This window comes from Stomoxys calcitrans, chromosome 5 (assembly GCF_963082655.1).
Source record: "Stomoxys calcitrans chromosome 5, idStoCalc2.1, whole genome shotgun sequence".
Classification (NCBI taxonomy): domain Eukaryota; kingdom Metazoa; phylum Arthropoda; class Insecta; order Diptera; family Muscidae; genus Stomoxys; species Stomoxys calcitrans.
This window is the reverse complement of record NC_081556.1, coordinates 64366134-64391814: the sequence shown is the minus strand read 5'-3', so window position 1 is coordinate 64391814 and position 25681 is coordinate 64366134. Positions and strand designations below refer to the sequence as shown.

At 35.4% G+C, this 25681-nt stretch overlaps 1 protein-coding gene and 1 long non-coding RNA gene across 4 annotated transcripts in view; both read left to right on the top strand.

Moving 5' to 3' along the window:
* The window catches only part of LOC106090829 (ankyrin repeat domain-containing protein 6), a 124565-nt gene that overhangs the window by 97199 nt on the left and 1685 nt on the right, over positions 1-25681 (top strand). The window lies entirely within an intron of this gene.
* On the top strand, positions 2066-2474 carry LOC106090676 (uncharacterized). Its single transcript, XR_001221873.1, has 2 exons — positions 2066-2171; positions 2235-2474. It is a non-coding gene; the product is annotated as an uncharacterized LOC106090676 (long non-coding RNA).

The window sequence follows — 25681 nt, the reverse complement described above, 5'->3', positions numbered from 1 at the left end:
AGCCGTTATCACGCATTGCCTGATCTACTTCAATTGATCATCGGTGAACTGTGTCATCTCTTCATCGCAGGACAGATATTCGTTGCTGTCGTCAGAAATCTACTCGTCTGCTTCGGCTTTTAGTCCCTCGGGGTTATTGGCCCTAAGTTGGGCCTCAATGAATCGTGCTCATTCCTCAGATAAGTCTTCTTCATGAAGTATTAAAACACTACTTGGATTTAATTTAAAACAAAGGTTAACTTTATTACTAAGCATTTTCTTATTCTAAAGCAAAACAGTCGTCCAGTATTTATTAAAAGACTAGACAAACTGTTTGCTTGTTGAAGGCAGAATGCTGAGTAAATCCCTTGCAACCGACCTTCGTTTTATACCATTCTGAGCACGCTGTAGTATAAAAAAGAAGTGAAAAAAATAGTATTATGTACAGAAATAGACAGGGCTGCATCTAGAATTCAAATTAACGGACAGTAGAGTAAATAAAACGGATGGTAACGTATAACGTAGCAGAAAAATATAACATAGCAGAAAAGTATAACATAGCAGATAAAATAATATAATATGTGTAAAGTAATAATAAATAATGACAGCTGCTTCAGAAATCAAAAATGTATCAAAGCTGTGCTTTTCAAACCTAAAAAAATATACTCAGAGAGCTATGTTAACAGTTGATTAATAAATTTAACAGCATCTAGTATGTATATGCAGGATATATAACAACAAACACAAACAGAACTTTGAAAGTTGCCAACATAAAAAAAATTCCATTTCAAAATTATGAGATATGATTTAAATTTTTAATGGAAAAATATTTAATAAAAAAAAAAATCAGTGAGATAAAGGTTTACCTCTCCACTCTCAAAAAAAGTTGATCTGTTTGGCTTTATTAAATATGGGTACAATAGTTTGGTTACTTGGTTTTTGTTGGAACTCCCACGTTGGAAGACCTCTCGAGGTGGTGACGGGTTATTCAAAATTTATCAGCACATTCCAGCAAAATACCAGGTTTTCTATAAAATATGCGGCAAATAATTTTCCAAATATTATATTTAAACATTCGATCCGAGTTTTAAATAAGTCCTACTTTTTTTAATAATTGCTTGAAATTTCGGATCTTTTTGATCAAAACTCAAAGCTGATTTTAACAGAAAAACTCTCTCATTTTAACAAAAAAATTGTTTTACTTCCGATTGTTCCTTCTTCTCTGCCGTTCTCATGCACAAAAGAAAGACTCTAAAAGATTGCAAGTAATTTACATTACAAATTTAAAACAGCACTTCGCTCAAAAAAAATCTTTTTTCTTATCTTAATATGGTGCTGGACGCGAAAATTCACTTGTCCCGATCCCTATTACTACTAACTTTCCCATGAAGATTCCATTAAGGAAAAGGGGTTACTTCCCTCATATCAAAGGGTGCAGTTCGATTAAAGTTTAAGCTCAATCATAAGGGTCATCCTTTTTTATGCCGTCCATACGGCGTGCTGCATAGCGACGCCACTTGATAGCAAGTTTTAACATAACAGGACGCCTTGCGAATGTAGCCAGCATTAGTAAGGGGATAAGCATGACTGAAATTTTTTTTGATGTTCATGACTGGATTTGAACCCAGGCGTTCGGCGACATAGGCGGACATGCTGACCTCTGCGCCACGGTGGTCCATGACCCCTAATCGCGTCGGCTTTTTGCTTTCGACAATCAACGACACTAAACGATTTAAAGCACCAGAATCCGATGATCATCAAAGAATTCTCTGAGATTCCCTTAGACAGCCAATTTGGACAACAGAAAGAAATCTGTATGAACAACAGGGAAAGTGCAAACCAAATGATTTATCCAAGTGAGAATTAATTAATATGATCGCAAAGGATTAGATTTACCAAATCTTCCGCCAAACAATCAGCGTTTGTAAAAATATGAAATATATTAGCAGGACAATAAAAAAATTAAGTTTTAAGGTCCTAGTTATGCTCACGTTAATGTACTGTAAATATAGAATAAATGTATAGTAAAAGTAACCAAGCAATTAGCTTATTACAAAATAGTAGCATTTGACATTTCAAACAAAACAATTTTATTACCAAAATAAGGTGAGGCGGAGGACTTCAGGCATGCCCTAAAGACACAACATGCAGTCCTCAAGGGCAGATCGGAGAAGGCGGCCCTTCACGAAGTGGTGCGAGAAGTCGAGCCGTCTTTCCAACCGAAAGAAGAGAGAATGATATATCTGTCTTTATAGATAGCTCCAAGATGGGGACAGGGACTGTATTTGGTTCTATACTCCGACACATAACATCGGTACGTACGTGAGACTGCTGGACGAGTGTATGTTCTTTCAGGCAGAGCTCTGTGCCATAACGATAGCCGCAAAAGAAATTCTGAAAAGTCATTTCAACTGAACCTGAACTATTGACAATAAATTGTAAAAATTTGCACAGAGAAATCGCAAAACACAAAAATAAAGTTTTTGGTTTTAAAATTCGTTCAAACCACAAATTTTATCAGCTAACACGAAAACGAGACGTAAATAAAAACAAAATTGTTTTTACTGATTTCTACTTTCCGGTTACGGTCGGCAGACGTTCGGTAATTGTTTTGATGTGTTTTCATAAGACAAAACAAAACAGCTGACACGTTTTTCTACATTTACAGTACATTTACGAGACCTTAATCAGGCCTTAACTGTAGCCAGCAAAAATGATGTCCTTTCTAAAAGCAAGTATAACGCTTTTCACTTAAAAAAAATCACAAAGTCCTTTACAGAGCAAGGTTGAAGCAGGTGGACCTCATGTCTGTCTGTTACCACCTTTTGTAGACTCAGCTTAAACGATGGTCCAAATTGCTGAATCACAACTACGAAATAAGGTTTCTAAATCAAAAATATTTCCTTTTGCATACATGTCACAAATACAACAAAAGTCAATCTGTGCATGTATGGGAATTGAAATGGAGAAATGAAGGTTATAAGAACAACGAAAAAGTAGTCAAAATTAACCACTATGGCCAAGGGAAATAATGATAACTTTTACAATATGGAGAACAATGCTCTAAAACTATGATCAAACTATGACCAAAACCATTTGCAACCTTATCCAACAGTTTATGTGAACTAATGATAAAAAACAACATATAAAAAATTAAAAGACATCGCTGCCGGGATTTCAAACCGTGTCCCCGGTTTGTAGTCTATGACACTTCCTCTAGGCTATCGGCCATGTAACTGCTCTGTTAACTTCAAATTAACAGCAGTGATCAATGTAAGTGGATCCAATTGTAACAGAGCTACAAGGAAGAAAAAGAATAAAAAGTCAGGAGAACAGCTATAACTTGGTGCTCCACGAACATGGTGGCTTTTGTAACCAGGCTAGAACTATTGTTGAGTCTGTCTAGAAATGGGTCGTGAAATCCGATAATTGGCACAATGGCCAAAATTACCGCTCCGCTTAATTCGAACCCAAGCAGAGAAATTTTCTTGACTGGGGCTACTCGAGTCTTGGCTGCTAGCAGAAAAGTATCTACAGCTTTATCTATGTGTTTTACGCGTATGTAAATTGTGGCAGCGTATGCGCTTTCTGACGTGTCGCAGAAACCATGTATTTCCACAATGCTAGAAGGTGTAAACTTAACCCATCTGGATATCGATACATTATTTATTGAGTGACTATTTCTCACAAAGTTGTTCCAATTCATTTGTGTAACTGGCTTTAAGGCGCCATCCCATTCTACTTTATATAGCCAAACCTGTTGCATTATTAACTTTGCTACCACGATTACTAGCACGAGCTATCCGCATAGTTCAAAAAAACTTTGCTATTGTCGATAATACTTCAAATTTGGTGCTTAATCGCTTTTCGTTAACTACTGGAGCCCTAAAGGTCAAATTATTCGCGGTTACATTCCGCCGAATGCCTAGGATTTTAAGGGAAGAGTACTCAGAAATATTTAAACAATTGACGGGTAAAAGAACATCTGGATTTAGGTCTTTGAGAAGACGAGGGTCATTCGATGTCCATTTTCTAAGTTCAAAGCCGGCGGAGTTTAAGGCGGCTGATAATACGTTTCTGGAAATTAAAGCTTCATCTAAACTATGGGCTCCTGCTAGCACGTCGTCGACGTACAAATTTTCTCTAATTATTTTTGCACCGTGAGGATATTTATCGTTTACATCTTCAGCCAACTGACGTAATGTTCGAAGGGCTAGAAATGGGGCGCAGTTGACACCGAAGGAGTTCCAAATCCTCTATTGGGTCCGATGGAGATTTCCTAAAGAGTAACGCTGAAAAAGGGCTTGGCTAGGGTCGATCATGATTTTGCGGGACATCTTCGTTACGTCCGCGGTGAAAACGTATCTAAAAAACCTCCACTTAAATACCTGTAGGACTAAATCTTGTTGTAGTATTGGACCTGTGTGTAGAATAACATTTAAGCTTTTCTTATTGGATGTTGGACTCGAAGCATTAAAAACTACTCTAAGTTTTGTATTTATTCTATCTGTCTTTCCTATCTCATGGGTCTCATCTTTCCTCATATGCCGTAACTCTAAGTATTCTAGAGTTTCTGAATCATATTGCTGTTTTATGTTAGGGTCTTTCGAAAGTCTCCTTTCTATACTATGGTATTGCGCCATGGCTATGTTCCTTGAATTACCTAATTCAGTACAATTCCTGAAGGGTAGTGTCACGATATATCTTCCGTCGCTATTACGGCGAGTTGTATTCTTGAAATTTGTTTCGCTTAATTGATCCTCACTGGACTTTAAAAAACCTCCCAAAAACGTGGAATTATTTTCTCAATTGATGCTGCACTGTAAAGTGTGATTGGATTTCTTGTTTGTGCTTCTTGTAGTATGGGTCCGCCTACTATCCAGCCAAAGACAGTATTTTGTGCTAATAACGAACCGATTGATTTCATAGGAACTCCAGGCGAATATATAAATGGTCCTATATCTAATCCTATTAACATATCGACGGGTCGACTTTCGAAGAATCGAGGGACCGCCAAATCTAAGTTTCTAACTTCTTCAAATTGATGTGATGGTAAATTGCGCGTTGGTAATCTTGATGGAAGCGTTTTCAAAACCGGTGCCTATACTTCTAGATCGAAATCTGGGTCAACGCAAGCTTTAGTAGATGTCTCTGCCGCAGTTTCGCTTAAGCCTGTTACATGAACTAAGTTTCTGACAGTAGGTAATTGTAATTTATTCTTTAATTTCTCGGATATGAATGTTGATTGAGATCCTGGGTCTATAATTGCCCTGGCATCAAATCTCTGGCATTTGGACTTGATTTGTATGATCGCTGTGAACAAAAGAGTTTCACTAGGTTTTGGAGCAGGTCTACTATGTTGCAGGGTCAGAGTCGTTACACAAGGTGTTTCTAAACTAGGTGTGGACTGTATGTTTGATGATGATGATTGTACTAGGGTGGTTAAAGCAGCAGCACTGGTACTAGGTCGTGCGTACTCATTAACCTGATGAACTTGGGTGGTAGGATCAGTTGCACTGGTACTAGGGCGTGCATCCTGTCTACCGGATTGAACGAATGTGTTGAAAGAGGCAGCACTTGTACTAGGTCGTGCTCCGTCTCGTTGATGTGTGTGGGTTGTAGGGTATTGGGTCTAGTTGCCTTTGTGTAATAAACTGTGTTGACGTAAATTACACTCCCTATAACTGTAACAACTCTTGCATTCCCTAACTCCGTGATCTGAAGAAAGGCAACTATAACAAGGGTAATTGGTTTTGACTATGTGTATTCTATAATTTGGTGTTTTTTCTATGAATTGTGTACATTCTCGCAAAAAGGGTTTGGCCTTGCGAAGTTGGCAACCTTTTTCTATGTTTCTACGGCCAGGTGCTGATTTGTTTGATTGAAATTGGATCTATTGTCTAATCCCTTGAATTTCTGTGATGTGTAAGATTGGAAACTATTTATCCTCCATTCCCTTCTTTCAAATTCAGATCTAGGCTGACTGGGTTTTGAAAACTGGGGCTTAATATTTCCTACCGTTTTTAATGTTTTAAATTTGTGTGTTAAAAATTCATTCAATTGCCTCCACGATGGGAGCGTTAAGCAATCCTCTAAGCTACTCTCAAATTCTTCCAGAAATGTTCTAGGTAATTTTGTTGAAACTATGTGAACTAAAATTGGATCCCCCTCCCCCGTTTTAACATAAAGTGTGTCCAAAGTTTGAGTGCAACTAATAATTGTGCATTGTAGCCTTTGTACTGATGCGGCGGATTCTACCGAAACGGCGGGCAAATTAAAAAGGGTCTTTAGTTTACGTTTGTTTTCATATCTATTTTCTAAGTTTTTCCATGCTATATCAAAACCTTCATTAGTTATTGGTACGTTGCTTATTATATCTCGGTATTCTCCTGAAGTTTTCACTGTCAAGTTGAATAATCTTCCAACTTTACTTAATCTTGAATTGTTTATGTAAAGAGCGGTAAATAAATCTCTATGGTGGGCCATTCACGATATCCCTCTATAAAAACATCTGTGTCACAGGATGGTGATCTTAATGCTGGCGAAAATCCATTTGTGTTTCGTTGCTAGGTCATCGATAATCTTTCCTGTTTCTCTTGCCTTTGTTGCTAGTTTAGTGCCACAATTTCTCCGTTAAGAGAGCTTACACACCGTTTATAAGTTTCTAGTGCCTGTTTGTAACTATTTCGAAGTTTAGTTTTATCTACAGGTTTCTCATCGGTTTCCGGAACGCGATCTCTACCATCTAAGTATGAATTCTTTATTTGATCCCATAGAGAATTGTGTTCTACTCGAGTTATTTCTAACGAATGTATGTTATCATCTGACTTAGCCGCAGTATAAACGCTCTCAAAATATACTAAATCATTTACACAATTTACAAACTTTTCGCGTAAAATTTTATCCATTTTGTAATGATCTTTTAAATTGGGTAAAAAAGCTATAAAACCGCGGAAAACTCTACAACAAAATGTCTTAAAAACTTTGTTATTTGCAGAAAAAATCTATTTCTATAAAACCTGATGCGAAAAATATGTGTATATTGATGTTGGGTCAAGCTGAAAAAATTACAATGTTAAAAATTACAAGTTATGAAAAAAGTCTTGTCTGGGTCACTAGAAAAGAAAAACACGGGTTCAAACCTTCGATGATGCAAAAAAATTCCACAAAAAACCACAGTCGTTTCCGACCGTTTCCACTTAAATTTGTGCAATAAGATTAAGTTTTAAAATTTCGAACACAAATGGGACCAGCACGCAATATTCTCTTCGTTATCTTCGACACAAAAAAACAATTCCTTTTTTAATTTTTTTTTAATTTCATTTTTTACACACTTCTCTATTTATTGTTTCAAAAATGTCAACAAAATGCTGTGGATGTCTGTGTCCCAAATTTCCAACAACTGATTTGAAAGTAGGATCTGCTAAATCGGGGTCAAATATAATTTTTATCGAAAAAAATCCGACGACGATATAATACCCAACACGCACTTTAATAGAAAAAAAAGATGGCACTCACTTTAAAGCTTCTTCTTTGATGTTTGTGTATATGTGCATGTGTGTGTAGGTGGGCGCTTGGCATGGGTGCCGAATTTTTGTTGGCGCTTTTATTGTTGATTTTTGTAATTTTGTGTCGTTAGAGTTTTGAATTTTTGTTGTTTTAGTGTCTTTGATTTTGTGAGGCTTTGAGAATTCAACCGTTCTTACGGGGTTTTCACAGTTTTTATCCCAAAGCGTATATTTTTTGTTTTTGTGATTTTGTTAGGGTTTTTTTAGGTATTTGGTTTTTGATTCTCATTTGGTTGTAATATTTTATCAATAATTTAATAAAATATGTGCTGCAACCAAATTTAGATCACTGAAACCGCTAAATAAATCTATTAAAATATTTTTTTATATGCGTGTTATTTTTTTTTAGTAAATATGAACCGAACTGATTTTATTTGTGTGTTGACATATTTCTGTATGTTGGCCATACGTGTTTCTATGTACGTTTGTATGTAACCAACCAACATATGTAATAAACACTTTTTCTTTTCACTTGTGGATCACTGGTAATGTGTTGTTGCAAAATTCTTTTTGTGTTTCAGTCACTGGGTATTTTCTTTTTCGTTTCCACAGAAATTTTGTTAAACTTTTTACAAACTTTTTTTTTTAATAAATTTAAATGACACTTAGTCGGTTCGCAATGGACCAAATGTTTGGGGTCAATCTAAGGGTTTTGGCTTTGGAATAAAAAGAGGGAGACTTTGGAGTTTAAATTCAATGTTTTTGTAATTGTTTGTTGTATTTGTTCTTCATTCAATATTTTAAGATTTCATTAGATATAAGTAGCCAGTAGAATTGAATTATTAATTGAGTTAGCTTTAGTTAAAAAATTGTAGATATAGAATTATTTATTTGATTTTAATTAGGCTACCTAGAACAGTTAATTTTTTAGTTTAAGTAGCCAAATTAAGACTTTAATAGGAAATAATAAGAAAAATTTTAGCTTCATTTTAATGTTAGGGAATTGTGCAATAATAGGGTATAGCTTTAATTGTGGCCCGCACTTTTGGTGGTGGTTGGTGTTGTTAGTGTCCCGCACTTTTGATTGTTGTTGATTTCTGTGTTGAGATTGTGAGTCCCTTTTAGATTTTGTGTCTAAAATGTTAAATATATTAGTTCACTGTTTCAAAGTTTATTGTTTCTTGTTTCAATGTTCACTTTAGTTATATATGTATGTATGTATGTTCATTTGTTGTTCACTTCGAGGGGGGAAAGAGCACGATACGCGGGTTTAAGGTTTTAAACGAGGCTGATGTTTTTCTGGTTGTTGCTTGTCACTTAGACCCCGCGAAAACGGTTGACTTTCCAAGCGACAAGCAACAATTCCAGGTAAGCAAATGAGCAGACAAAAGGAAACAGCGATTAAGAAATAACATCGATGTACCGTTATGTACAATGGATCGTGTGCATAAATGAGCACACGTCTTTACATGGGTACACACGGCTTTATGTTCAAACGTACTTTGAACACTGCGTTTATATTGAATACCGGTTATTATCGGTAGTTTTGGACAGCACTTTTTCTCAACATCTCAATTTTTTTATTAAATTTAATTTATGACCACACATTTATACCCGGAACACAATAAAAAGGCTGAGCACAATAAAAATGCTGTCGAAACTTCCCCGTTGACAGATACAAATAACTTGAATCGTAGTGTAAACAGGTTTTGGAGATTTTCACAAATCAATTGGATTTGGGCTCTAGTGTTAACGTGGTTTCACATTGGGGTTGGAGAAAAACAGAAATGTCCACATCCATTATCTGGCGGCCAATTTTAAGAGAAATATACATGGTTCGATCTGGACCATATTCAATAATATTGTCGAGGGGTCTAGTGCAACCTTCGTTCCATTTTAAAATTTCAGCTCAATATCCCAATCTTTAAAAACTGTGGGAATGAATATTTCGATGTGTTGCAAACGGGATTTCAAAAAGGATATTTCGAGGAGGATAAAAACACAGCAATTAAGTGGTGCTGCAAGTTTTATAGAAGTCATTAAGAGAAGTTTTCTAAATAATTTGTTTTGATTTCAATAATTGGAAGCCTTCTCTTGGTAGATCCATATTTAACAACAACTCAATAAGATGATGTGGATCAAATAACACTAATGGCTGGTACTATGTTCGTTTTTCACCAGTAAAAAACACATGTTTTGGACAGTTACTTTTTTAAACTCTTAAAAAATCTCAATGATAACACTTTTGTGAATATTTCTTCATAAGTAATGAGGATATTTCCTAACGAATGCAATCACCAAGTTCTTTTGCTTCGAAATCTATTATCTAAAAAGAGTAATCATGAAAAAATTTTGCTAAAAGCGAACATAGTACCACCCTTACGGCCGGATTTCTCAAAGTTCTTGTTAGCAAACCAGTAAAATTAATTAATCGTACGGATAAATCTCCTATTAACAAATTTGGGTTTTTCCTACACCTTTAATATAATTTAGAAGATATGGCAATATTACGTAGCAATCAGCAATTAGAGTGTTTGCGTACCTAAAAACTTTCACAAATCTTTAGGAAAGTCGTTCCTTTTCCTAGAAAGGCCGGTACTATATTCGGTTTTCGCGTTGAAACTCCATGTAGAAAAACAATCGGAAAAATTTGTCGAAATATGTTCGTTTCGTCTTAACTTGTTTTTTCATCTAGGGAAAATTTAGATTTCGGGAGCCCATTGAGAGCACTCTGGGTGGAAAGAAATAAAGTGTTTGTGGATGCATAAATAAGAAAGTATTTTTTAAATATAAACGAATATACTCGAAAGAAACATAAATATTACAACTCAAGCTCAATCAATCTGTACGAAATAAAATGGTTTGTGGAAGAATGTGTTGTGCTTTTGGTCTGCAATTACAACTACAATATTTCGATAAAAGTGGAAGATGCCGACAAAGGCTTTTGGAAAGTTGCGCTTATTGAAATTTAAACTGTGAAAATACTACAAAATATAATTAATTTTACAAATAAATGCTGCATTTGTCTCTTTTTAAATTGTTTTGTGTTTCATTATTTATTAATTACGAATTTCAGTACGACCTACACGTTCACATTTGTGTGTATACATGCACGTAAACAGCTGATAAATTGTTTGATGCCATATTAATTTTTGTATGCATCATTTTGACCAAAGAATCCCAAAAAAACAAAAGTGGTAAACTTATCAAACCGAAAGAACGATTTCGCAATTTTTTCCACAAAAAAGAACGTAACAATAGCCTTAAGAGAGAGTGTTAGATTAACATTTGGAGAGTTTTTAAATGAGAGGTTGCAAATTTCTACCAGCGGTTTTCCCCAGCAGAAGTTTCTTACTCTACTGCAAATTGTTACTGGATAAGTACGCGAACACACCTAATATTACGCAGAAATTGGTAAACAAAAACAAAGTTGTATACAATATATTGAGACGATAAGTCAGTAACCGATGGAGAAAATCAGGAAGTGCAAAATTCATATTAACGACCCGGAACAAAGTTTCTGGGCTGAAGGTCTGTTTATGCTCTCGTAAATGTAGAATACATGTATCGTATATGTAAAGAGGCAGTTATGCTTATTACAAACCCACTGAATAAGGTTAAGCCAAACGATCAGCCGACATACATTTTTTTTAATTTTTGGCAGTACTAGGCATTGAGGATGTCAACTTATTTTTTTACGCCACCTCCTTTACTTTACGCTTTTTCCTATTTGATGCCATTTTCAATCGGCAGATTTGACATCCTTAATGATATTCATGGTGCCTATCCACTTTATGTTTGAGCAGATAACCTAACCTTCTATTAGTGAATCCTGTTACAAACCGTAGCATTTGACAGTTCATACAACAAAACAATATTATTAACAATGAAGACATGAAATTGAGGGAGGGACTGGCACTGGCAAACTTCAAGCATACCTTAAGGGCAGGGGGGAGGAGACTTTCCTCCACCAAGTAGTGGTACGAGAATTCCAGACGTCCAACTTATGCAATAGGCAATACTACAAGTTCTTGTCTTATGACATGCCACTCTTTAGGTATCATTATGTGTGTTAAAATTATTGTTGTATGACATAACTTGAAAATGTGAGCAAAAGCTGATTTTCCATTGCTATAAATTGTTAAAGTTGTGAAAACAATTTTATTTGGGATTGCTGTCATTCAAATTACAACAAAAACAACTGATTTCTTTATGTTTTTGTCAGAAAGAATAGAACACAGACCTAGTCGAAAAAATAACAGTGCTATTTTGAAAAGTGATTTTCATGTGTTATTTTTATTCGTATCACACTATGTGTGCAACAATAGGAAAATTTTACATGCCATAAGACAAGAACGTCGTAGCAGGACTATCAACGCGGACTTCCGAGATAGTGTTTTAAAAAGACGGGTGACAAGGGAAATGCTTCAGGGAGGGGATTTCTCTCCGATTCTCGTCAAAACTAATGATAAACGAAATTCAACAGGGCGTGAGAATAATCGCACATGCGCACGACGTCGTACTACCAATACAACACATATTTCAGTAGAAGGTGGAAATATCACTGTCGAGATTTCTACAACAAAATTGAGGATGATAGAGCTGGTCCTTTTAACTCGGAGATATAAGTTACAGCACAAATGGCTCCAATATGGAGTCAGGCAGAGTTCCGTGCAATAACGACAACGTCTTCTTAACTCAGGATTTATGTGGACAGTATGACGGATCACAAGGCATTGGGTTCGAAGACAGTGAGATCGAGGATATCCACAAAAATATCTTCTTACATCAACAATAAATTGTCAAAAAATACATACAGCGGTCAAAAAAAGTATTCATCATTAGCAAAATTGATAATAAATAAATAAATAAATAAATAATAAATAAATAAATAAATTCAAATATTATTTGGGAATCCCCCTTTTCTGTTTTATTTAGTAAAGGAGGCTTTGCCCTTGACAGCAAATATTTAATTTCATTGAAAATATAGTTTTTGTCAAAATGGGTCGTAAGCAAAACGAGGTTTCTGATGAGGTAAAAGTTTTGATAATAAAACACCACAGGAATGGTTTAACTCAAAAAACTATCAGTGAAATATTAAATAGACCACGATCTACTATACAATCCATCATCAGAAAGTGGACAGAAACGAAAACTGTTGACAGTTGGAGATGTGCGTTGGCTAGTGCGGCAAGTTCAGAAAACTCCGAAGACAAATGCGACCATTCTTCGTAAAAACACTATGGAATATTTAGGGAAGGAAGTTACTACACAAAAAATTCGAAATACACTCAAAAGGCATAGTTACAGAGGAAGAACTGCACGTAAGAAGCCCTTTATAAATAAAATAAACCGAGTGAAAAGGCTAAACTTCGCAAAAATGTATGTAAAACAGCCCGAATCATTTTGGAAAACAGTCATTTTTGCAGACGAGAGCAAGTTTAATCTTTTTGGGTGCGATGGAAAGGTCATAGTGTACAGAAAACCAAATACAGAGCTTGAAGAACGAAACACAGTTGCTACTGTAAAACATGGTGGAGGTGGTTTAATGGTTTGGGGGTGTATGGCGGCTTCAGGAGCGGGAAATCTTGAAATTATTAATGGAGTAATGGATCATAAGTATTACATTGACATTTTAAAGAGGAATTTAAAAGATAGTGCTGTAAAACTTGGGCTTGGTAATAACTTTCAATATTATCAAGATAATGACCCCAAACATTCTGCTTTAAATACCAAGATGTGGATGCTGTATAACTGCCCCAAAGTCATTAAAACTCCTCCTCAAAGTCCCGACTTGAACCCAATTGAACATCTTTGGGAACATCTCGAACGCAAATTGAGAACGCGCAATTTTTCGAGCAAGAGTCAAATGCAACAGGTGATGATGGAGGAATGGACTAATATAGACCAAAATATAACCGCTAAATTAGTCCAATCGATGTCAAACCGTTTAAAAGAAGTTATAAGACGCGGTGGTCGAATAACAAAGTATTAATTTTTTTAAATTATGTTATTTATTTTTTTGTTTTTTTGCAATGATGAATACTTTTTTTGTTTAATTTTTTGTGTTCAGCTGTAAAATGGCCCTATTTGTTCCAATAAATACTATTTTTTTCTTTAAAAACAATGAAATTGTGTACATATATATCACACAAGCACTACTGCATCATTAGTTTAATATGTTTTTATTCCAATTGTCTTTTGTAGACTTATTAAAAAAAAAACATTGAATGATGAATACTTTTTTTGACCGCTGTATAGAAATCATAGAATAGTAGTTTTCTAAACATACATTTTTGGTTTTGAAATTTATTCAAACTTCAATTATTTTATCAGCTGACACGAAACGGAACGTAAAACTTTGTTTTTAGTGAATTCTACTTTCCGGTTACGGTCGACAGACGTTCGGTATGTGTTTGCATGTGTTTTCATAAGGCAAAGCAAAACAGCTGACACGTTCTTCTGCATTTACTTTACATTTACATCGCTCATTGAATCCGGATTTAAGGCTCTCGACAGCTGATTTTATAAAGGAAAAACAGATGATCGAGTCATTAAATACGGATCTAAAGAGCATTGTAAGAGGTTTTACGTGAGCATAACCAGGCCTTGAACAATATTAAATACCAATTTTTTCTATGCTAACACTGGTATTTGTATTTATTTATTTTTATTGTGATAATACCCATACAAAAGACTAGGTCTTATATAAAGTATGGGTCAGGTAATCGTACAGTTTTGATTTGGAACTTAGTTATAAAGTAAAAATTTAATAATATATTTAAATTTTAACAAATTGAAGGCAGCAATGAAAATTCAGAGATTAAATTAATAAAAGAGAAAGAAAAAAAATTATAAATTGAATAAAATAACTATATAGTAAATTTTAAATACATATGCATTTTCGCATTTAAACAATGTGTATATACAAAAGGGTTAAATTTAATAAATAAATAAATAAATTTGCTCAAATTTTTTTTTAACTTATATAACAAATGGTTTAACTAATTATAATGTTCATAAAAAAGATTGAATATGTTAAAAAGATTAAAAATCGAAGATTTATACTGTTTTTCGTTACTTAAAGTTTGGATATAATTGGGAAGAGGCGTATTGCACTGATAAAAAACTGTTGCTCCGATATGCGATATTGGTGTCGTATTTGAATCACTTGTTTGTTTTTTTTTTTTGTTATAAAAATTTAAATACTATATTTCCCCCAGATTTGTCAACGTCGGATGCAACGGTGGTGAGATAGGGAGACTATATCTGCCTTTTGACGCTCCGATACCGCCACTCACTTCGGAGATGCAACCGCTGGTGAGGAAAGCAAAACAGACTGGAACGAGGTAATAAAATAAATAAATGCGAATTCTCATCACGTTTTTGGGGGTAGTACCAACACTAATAAGCGTAGCCATACCCTAACGACCTAACAGGACTTAATATTGGTAACACCGTACCTTGTTCTAAGCGAGGAGGTTTTAGATGTTACAATATATATTTGGAAAATCTGATCGATGCGGTTCAAGATTGGAGGGTCTCCATGGAGCATTCCTTCTCAGACCATCGCCACATTAGGTTTAGAGTAGCACGGCAAGCGCCGAATCCGATAAGTTTTCGGAATAAGTTGAAAACCAACTGGACAAAATTCGGAGGTTCGCAATATTGGGAAAGAGGTCCGCAGACTTTCTAGCAGAGCACGTCGTAAAAAAGCGGATGTATATTGGGGTGTCTATTATACCGATGTCTATTACATATGATAGTGTTAATAACGCCGCCAAACCAAACCATTTAAATCACCCGGGCCTGATGGAGTATTTCCGGCGTTACTACAGAACGAGACCGACAATTTGGAGCATCATCTCGTCAATATTTTCACAGCGTGCCTAGGACTTGCATATACTCCGAAAGCCTGACAGGAGGCGTGGTTCTTATACCAAGCCCGGCAAGGTAAGTTATGCGACACCAAAGGCCTACTGAACCATAAGCCTTACATCATTTCTACCCAAAACCATGAAACGTATTGTAGGCACCATAACAAAGAGTAAGACATCCAGCGAATTGCTCAAATTCATACAGCATGCCTATGTAAAGGAAAGGTCAGTGGAGACTGCCTTGCACGAGGTCGTGCATAAAATTTGAAAATTCTTCGTTGCCCAAAACATACAAAACATTTACAATGTGCGGACCGACACACTGTTTCAATCCTTAGACCTGTATCGAGTGGACCGGGTGCTGAGAGACTAGATAAAATATATATGTGGAACAGGCCACGCTACACGGCGGCATTTTACCACCAGTCCTCTTGTTGTCCACTTTATATAATTTATTTCGTATGATGACTGAGAATGGTATTTAACCCCGTCTGCTACGCTGACGATGTTATACTACTTCTAAGGGATAAGGATCAGCTATGTAGAGGGGCTGAAAGGGTCTTGCAGATGGCATAAGACTAGGCAAGACCCGGAGTCTCAATGTAAATTCAAAAAATAACGAAATCTGCATCACGAGGAAGAAAAAGGCGTACTACGTCTCCTCAATAGACCGATTTCGATACCTGACAAGGTCAAATACTTAGAAGTGATCTTGGACAGGAAACTGAATTAGAAGTGTCATATTCAGGAGCGTACCGAAAGGGCTCACAGATGTTGGGAACTATGTAGACGGGCCGTAGGCTCAAAATAGGGCCTGCATCCGAGGATAGTCCACTGGCTCTACATTAACGTGATTAGACCTATACTTAGTTACGCATCAGTAGTTTAGTGGTATGCGAGGGAGAAAAAGTGGTGCATAAGGACCATACAACAGCTTCAGAGAACATGTTATCTTGGCATAGGCGGAGCGATGAGGACCACGCCCACTAGAGCACTGGAGGCTATTCTAGATATCCGACCAATGACAAACAGACAAAGTGTGACTCAAGGCAATGGGAGACTGGATTGAGGATAAGAGTAGCTCATACCATTGCGTTATAATCGAGGCGACGATAGAGAACCTGGAAAGAAAAGAAAAGATTTCCGATTGGATACCTGAGACGACACTTGAGGTCGAGTGCAAGGCATTGCTGCCAGCGACACAGTCTTGAATTGACGGAACCCTAGTATTGTCATCTGGAAGATCATGTTACACGGATGGCGGAAGCTGAAAGGTAGTAAGAAAGAAGTCAGTTTAGCTTTCGGTATCATAACATAGGACCACGAGCTCACTTATGTAAAATCGGTGCGACACGTGCTAGCATGTATATGGCAAATGGGGAAGATTATGAGACATTGGAACATTTCCAATGTCAGTGCCCGGATTTCGCGGCTAACAGATACCGGCACTTAGGTGGGGACACATTACCAGACATTAACCAAATTAGGGGCGTGGCTTGGAAAAAATAAAGATTTTGCAAGTAGCACTGTATTCGTTTTCTAGATTTTCTTCCGAAGTTATAGTTATTACCCAAAATAAACTAGCCTTTAAATAATGACTCATTCATCAGATGGTCATATTACAACATGATCATATTCATGAAGAAGACCCTTTCTTATGATAACTCATCCATCACATAGTCATGTTACACTATGATCATACGACGGTCATATTCACTACATAAATAAATTTCATTCAGATAGTCATATTACAGCTTGATCATGCAATGATCATATTCATAGGAATCGTACAATGTATCATTGTAAACATATTTAGCACACACACAGATATCATATACAAAGCCTATCATAGAATGTAAGCATTATGCTAAGATTGAATAAAAATTACCAATAAAAGATAGTTCTATTCTAACGGCCAAAGTACTCGATACGTTCGTTTTTATTGAGCGGGAGTAAAACTTAGGAAACAACCTAAACGTTGTTTTTTGAAATCCAACTCGAGCATTCCGCTTAAAAATTGGCGCAGTCGGTAGGATTACCCTGTCATTGTGGTAATCCGTGAAACGTACTTACGTGAAAACGATTATCCAATGCAAAAGGACATCAGTCGGCCGTAGTGCAAAAAATTTTCCTAATTAAAAGGATAAAGAAGAAGTCGTACATCCGCGAAAAGGAGGGTACGCAAATTGCGCCTTAAGAAAATAAAATAAGTGAACTGGAATTATCAAAGAAAACAAATTTTAAGTAAAACAAAAGTAACGTTAAAAGTGAAAATTTTTTGCGAAATTAAGAAACTCTCTTAACAAAATAAATACATTTAAGGAAAAAGCGAAATATATACACTGTGAAAAGCAAAAATAAATTTAATAAAAAGAAATATTTTAATCAAATTTTAAATTAAATAGTCACATAAAAAAGGAAAGCAGAAAACCAGCAAGATGAACCCGGTAGGAAAAGCATCAATAAATGACGGCAACCTAAGGTCTATGAATATCAACCTTTTGACTTATTTGCAAAAGTTAAGAGAATTTGATTGGAGAAAGAAAAATATAACTGCGTTTGTAACAAACATAGACTACATTATACCAACAATGATGTTATATTGCTTAATCGAAATTAACCGGAAGAGCAAGGAGAGCCATGGAAGTCCATCCTCATCTGATAGCATGGAGAGAAATTGAAGACATGCTATTCACAAATTTTGGAAATTTTTCAACATTAGAACAGCTTTTAGGAGTTGAGAGAAGCTCAGTATAAGGAAGATACCATTGAGTTTTACCATTTTATCTAACATAAATTGGCTATATTAAATCAGAGATGTGGACATGAAGGTAGAATGGGCGAAGTGAATAGTAACATACAAACGGCCCTTAAAACATTTGTAACAAATCATCATGTGCACATGAGAGCTGCGTTATGTGCACTAATACCAACAACCATGGAAGAAGCTCTACACGAATTAAACTCAGCAGGCTTCTTGAACCAAGAAAAGAAGCAAGACAAACCTCACTCCAGCAGTAAACATCAGCAATGAAAGCCGATAATAACACATCTAGTATATAGAACACCAATACAATGGCAGAAGAATTCATCCCAACAATGGCAGCCAAGATCACCTCAACAAGAACGGCAAAATAGGTCACCACAACAAAAATGGGTCACCACAACAAAAGAGGTACTCACAACAACAACATTGGCAGCCAAGATATCCACAACACCAACAAAGGCAACCACCACCTAGATTCCAACAGAAGCCAGAACCGATGGAAGTAGATGCATCCCAACAGCTAAAAAGACAAACCCACCATCAGGAGAAGGATAACAATACGAATGGTAAATCCGGAAAACTAGGTTACGATAAGAGATTAGATATTATAATTGACGCGGTAAATAAGGTTAAAGAACCGGGCCATAACGGAGTAAGGGGTAATAAAAGGGTAGACGATTTGGCAGAGAAGGCCAGAAGATGGCCGTAACTAAACTTATCATAACATAAGACTACGAGCTCACTTATGTAAAATCGGTGTGGCATGTTATAGCATGTATATGGCAAATGGGGAAGATTATGAGACATTGGAGCATTTCCTATGTCAGTGCCCGGAATTCGCGGCTAACAGATACCGGCACTTAGGTGGGGACACATTACCAGACATTAACCAAATTAGGGGCGTGGCTTGGAAAACAAGTATTTTGTAAGTCGCACTGTATTCGTTTTCTAGATTTTCTTCCGAAGTTATAGTTATAACCCAATAAAAACTAACCTTTTAATAATGACTCATTCATCAGATGGTCATATTACAACATGATCATATTTATGAAAAAGACCCTTTCTTATGATAACTCATCCATCAGATAGTCATATTACACTATGATCATACGACGGTCATATTCACTACATAAATAAATTTCATTCAGATAGTCATGTTACAGCTTGATCATGCAATGATCATATTCACAGGAATCATACGATGTATCATTAGACACATATTTTGCACACACACACAGATATCATAGCAAAGTAGATCACAGATATCATAGCAAAGTAAATCAAGAGAGTAACGTGTACTCTCAGTTTTTTGGGAATTGGATTTAGATTGCGATCAGGCAGATGAATACCAGACAGACAATCAGGCAAATGATCTGGAAATTGCGGAAAATTTTCAGTTAATTCCTTTGAGAGAGAGCCACAATACTTCCCTATATTTTGCTTAGAGTAAGATCAAGAAAAACTAAAATATTAATTGATACCGGTTCGACCTAAAATTTGATATGTAAGGATCATTGTACACCCCAATTTATAAAAAAATCACATTCCCCAATTCATACAAAGACAGCTGCAGGTGTTATTACAGTTGACACAAACAACAGTGAAAAAAAAACACAAAGAAACACACATTTTCAAAGAAATTCAATACAGAGTAAATTGAAAGCAGCTACAACTTTAAGAATTTATAACTTTCATAGATACTTTGACGGTATATTAAATCAGACATTAAAAGAAAATTGCGCGATAATTGACTATATAATTCAAAATATATTATGATAAAGGAGATTCTGAGGAAGAAGAGACGTAAGTCGAAAACTTGCCAGAACTTCATCACGTTCAAGTATTAGGGATTCTGGATAAATTGCGAATGAATGGATGGAATGGAAGAGACGGAAGTGGAAAACTTGCCAGAATTTCATCACGTTCAAGTATTAAGGATAATGGATCAATTGCGAAAGAGAAGTTAGAATTTAAAAAAACAGGTATGAAAACGCTTTTTATCATCCTGAAGATGATCTGACTTTAACTAACGAGGTAAAACACGAAATAAAAACAGGAGATAATGGACCCATACATAATAGTAATTGTAGTATGTGTAGATTACAGGAAGTTGAGCACTATTACCGAAGATGATAGGTATCCTATACCTATAATTGATGATATTCTAAACAAGTTAGGCCAAGCCAACTACTTCACAAAATTGGACTTGACGAAATGATTTTACCAGATTGAGGTACACCCGAAGAAGAGAGAGAGAAAACAGCGTTCTCTATATCAAACGGACATTTTCAGCGAATGATGAACAACGATCTTTGGATATGTGTGGTGTATATGGACGACATATTGATATTTTCGACGTCATTACAGAAACACATGGAAAATTTCAGAAAAGTTTTAAAAACATTGGAAGAAGCAATTTTAAATGTGTCTTTGAATAAATCTGGTATTTTGAAAAAGGAGGCTGAATTTTTAGGACTTGTTGTGACTGAAAAAGGGATCAAACCTAATCCAAGTAAAATAAAATGTATAAAAGATTTCCCCATACCAAAGAATGTTAAGGAAATACAAAGTTCCCTAAAGTTAACAGGATATTATAGGAAATTTATTCCGAATTATGCAAGGATTGCAAAACCAATGACAATAAGATTAAAAAGGAACGGGACAACTAATATAGTTAAAACACATGTTGATGTCTAATTTGGTACTTCGTTACCCAAATTTTGATAAAATTTTCACTCTTACTGCAGATGCCAATAAATATGCATTAGGAGCCGTATTATTCCAACAAAATGGACCAATAGCATTTGCTTCACGCACGCTAAATTAACATGAGATCAATTATTCTACGATTGAAAAGAAATTATTCTACGATTGAAAGAAATGATTGAGCGGTTAAACAATTCCGACACTATCTTTATGGAAGGAAATTTAGTTTAATAACTGATCATAAACCTCTTATATGGCTTGCAAATCTGAAAGAGTTGGCTCTTTCAGATTCGTTGGTAAATAAAATTGTACGAATATGAGTTCGATATAAAGCATGCGGATGGTAAAGAGAATAAGGTAGCTGAAGCACTATCAAGAACTAGAGAGGTCAATGCACTCACTAACAAAGAGAAATAAAAATGTGAAATTTGCGATAGAATTTATGCTAAACAAGATGCTCTAACATTTGAAAGTTCATTTCAAGGAAACACCATCTTCACCCATACCCATAGTTCATAGCGCTGACGAAGATTATCATAATTTTATTAAGATATCAGAAAGACCCCTTCAACATTAAAAAAATCAGATAAAGGTAGACAAATGAAAGGAAAACAAGACAACATAAGAAAGAATTTTTGATAAGGACAGAACAAGTTTTGCATATGAAACCTTTGACGATGAATTGTTAACGAGAATCTTGAATAAAGCTATGGAAAATAAGGTTTCGGTGTTATATTGCGAGAACACAGAGGTGTTAATAGAGCTTCAAGAAAAGTATAAGGCCATAAAGGAGAACTCTTTAAATACAAGACAGTTTTAGATCGTATTAACATCTAAAATGTTGCAAGATGTCAGTTATGTAGAATTTTTAGAAATTATTAACAGACACCATAGGTTTGAAAACAATCATCCAGAAATTGACAAAAAATACATGGAATTAAAACAAAAATATTATTATCTAAATATGAAGAAGGAAATCGTTAAGATTATTAATAATTGCAATAAATGCAATTTCAAAATTGAAAGACGTCCTGTAAAATGACCACAGGGACACTATGTTCATTACCATAAAGATATTTGGTATCTTAACAATCAATTATTTTACCTGATTTTGATAAACACATTTACGAATTACCCAGCAATAGAAGACACCGTTACAGGCTATAAAGGCAATGGCTAAGTTATTTCTGAGTATGACAAAACCCACAGAATAAGAATGGATAACGACCCAACTTTTTCTAATCCAGTATTCGAGGGATACCTTGAGTATAATGAAATTCAATGTCATTTCACGACAACACATAGACCTACCGGTTATACACACATTGAACGATTTCATAGCAGCCGAAATAAAAACATTAGAATACTAAGAGTTAGGGAAGAAAATAACTACAAAGCCTATAATTACGATCTACCCTTGCAGACATTACAAGCATATAATAAAAGCTTACAAGCAAAAATACATGGAATTAAAACAAAAAGTTTATTATCCAAATATGAAGAAGGAAATCGTTAAGTTTATTAATAATTGCAATAAATGCAATTTCAAAATTGAAAGACGTCCTGTAAAATTACCACAGGGACACTATGTACATTACCATAAAGATATATGGTATCTTAACACACAATTATTTTACCTGACTTTGATAAACATATTTACGAATTACCCAGCAATAGAAAACACCGTTACAGGCTATAAAGGCAATGGCTAAGTTATTTCTGAGTATGACAAAACCCAGAGAATAAGAATGGATAACGACCCATCTTTTTCTAATCCAGTATTCGAGGGATACCTTGAGTATAATGATATTCAATGTCCTTTTACGACAACACATAGACCTACCGGTTATACACACATTGAACGATTTCATAGCAGCCGAAATAAAAACATTAGAATATTAAGAGTTAGGGAAGAAAATAACGACAAAGCCTATAATTACGATCTACCCTTGCAGGCATTACAAGCATATAATAAAAGCTTACTAGCTTACATCTTTCAACCAAACAGAAACCTATTGACCTACACTTTTATAATACAGTTTATTCAAATGCAATAATTATGAAGAAATTGAGAAAACCAAGGAGCATAGAGCTAGAATACAGAAATAAGGAAAGAAAAGATGTAGATATTAATCCTAAATTGGAAGAACAAAAATACCTAAAAAACCGAGACTAAAGTAAAACAGCTGACTACAAAAAAGATTAATAACAAGAAGTATAAATTAGCGAACCACAATACACCTTGCTGGCGATTTTCTTGACGATGTCCCCAGTGTATAGTCGACCTGAATAAAGGAAATGGATATGCAATAATCCAGTTTGAAGAAAGAATGTTAATTGACAACTATATTAATATTATCCACATATTTAACACCACAAAATACATGATATTTTTAAACGAACTAGGAGAGGAAGTTTCACACCTTAATGATTTAAACTTACAACATGAAATAGAACATACCAATTTACGACTTAAGAGAATAATACCTCAACATAAAAGGAATAAAAGAGGTTTAATAACTATATTAGGAACAGGTTTAAAATATCTTTTTGGCACAATGGATAATACCGATAGAGAGGAGATTAATTAAGCATTAGACATTCTGAGTGATGAAGAAATCAAAATATTTAATTTAACCTTGGATAAAGCGAAAGAAATAAAGACTGAAGGTCCAAGTCCGAACGACGTGCCGCAGTGCTACGCCTCTTTGGAGAGAGTTTTTACATGGCATAGTACCTAACAAATGTTGCCAGCATTAGAAGGGGAAAACCATATCTGAAAATTTTTTCTGATGGTCTCGCCAGGATTCGAACCCAGCGTTCAGCGTCATAGGCGGACATGCTAACTTCTGCGCTAACAGAAATTTCTGAGATTGGCTTAAATATAATAATTGCAATAAACACAAACCAGATAATTAATTATACATGTAGTAATTATTCATTAGAATTATCTGGAAATCATTTAATGATCATTAAAAATTTTAAAGTGAAATTAGATAAATGTAAAATTAAAAAAGGAATATTTCAAAACAATAATTTCAAAACAATAATAATATTTGGAAAAATTGCACATTAAGAATACTGAAAATATAACAGAACTATGATTCAAGGAGAAAGCTACTAATTATACTGTGTTTACGTTAATTATTGTGATTATAGTCATTATATCATTGTATTTTTATGTAAAATACAAATTAAAATCAAGTAAAGTGAATGTAGCACATCCGTAGCTAAAGGAGTCATAGTCATATTACACTATGATCATACGACGGTCATAAACATAACATAAATAAATCCCTTTCAGATAGTCATATTACAGCATGATCATGCAATGTTTACATTCATAGGAATCGTACGATGTATTATCATAGACATATTTAGCACACACACACAGATATCATATCCAAAGTCAATCATAGAATGTAAACATTATGCTAAGATTGAATAAAAATTACCATTAAAGAATAGTTCTATTATATAATTGAAACGTTCGTTTTTATTGAGCGAGAGTAAAACTCAGGAAACAATCTAAAAATAGTTTTTTAAAACCCCAACTTGAGCATCCCCAGTTAAATTTTTTTTTTTAGTATTTAGAGCGCACAACAAGCTGGTTAAGATTTATTGTTAGGATAAGCAATACAAATATATTTAGAACAACAAATTCCTTTAACCAGAAGAATATCGATACGATAAATTGTAACCGGAGAATTTGAAACCCGGCCTAAAAGTATGTTAACATTGGCCACTAATTTATGGCCTTTTCGAGATTTAAGTGCTAAAGCCCCGTTTACACTGCTCTTAAAATACGGATTAAATGGCTCGATCATCTGTTCTCCTTTCATAGAATCGGCTGACATGAGCTTTAAATCCTGATTAATGAGCGGTGTAAGTGTAGTTTAAATCCTATTTTTGTAGGATTTATTTTTAAATCCCAAATAAACCCCATTTATTGGCTGAATAATCGATAAAAGTACCAAAATATGCGGCAAAAGCCAGAGGACTGCCGTCAATAAACTTGGTTAACCCGAAGCCTTTCGGGTCGACGCAGACCGAGTTAAGAGCGTGGGCGATGAATGCGCATGCAACCCTGTGGAACGACGAAACGGTCGGTAAAAAAAAGCAAATTTTACCCATCAACATTCCACTAAGGAACAGGGGCAAACTTCTCACATATCAATGAGCGCAGTCCGATTCAAGTTTAAGCTCAATGATAAGGGGCCTCCTTTTTATAGCCGAGTCCGAAAAGCGTGCCGCATTGCGACACCTCTGCAGAGAAGTTTTACGTGGCATAGTACCTCACAAATGTTGCCAGCATTAGGAGGGGAAAACCACCGCTGAATATTTTTCGGATGGTCTCGCCAGGATTCGAACCCAGGCTTTCAGCGTCATAGGCGGAAATGGTAACCTTTACGCTACGGTCGCCTCCAACGAAACGGTCGGTAGGACGGCGAAAATCCTATAGGGGGATCCAGATTGTGAGAAGACGAGGCTTTTACTGAAAGGAAGTAAGGAGTATAGCTGTTGGTATCATAACGACACACACAGGACTACGAGCTCACTTATGTAGGGCATGTGTAGGGCAAATTAGGGAGATGATGAGACGTGAGAGCATTTCCTTTATCATTGTCCGGCTTTCGCGTCTAACAGATAACGGCACTTAGGTGGGGACACAATACCAGACATAAACCAACATAGGAGCGTGGCATGGAAAACAATTAAGGATTTTGTAAGGACTACGGAATTCCTAACTTAACATTATCTTTTTCGAGATTAGTTTTTAGAGCACACAACAAGCCGGTTACTGGCTTAGATGAACGAGCTCACTTATGTAGGGCATGTGTAGG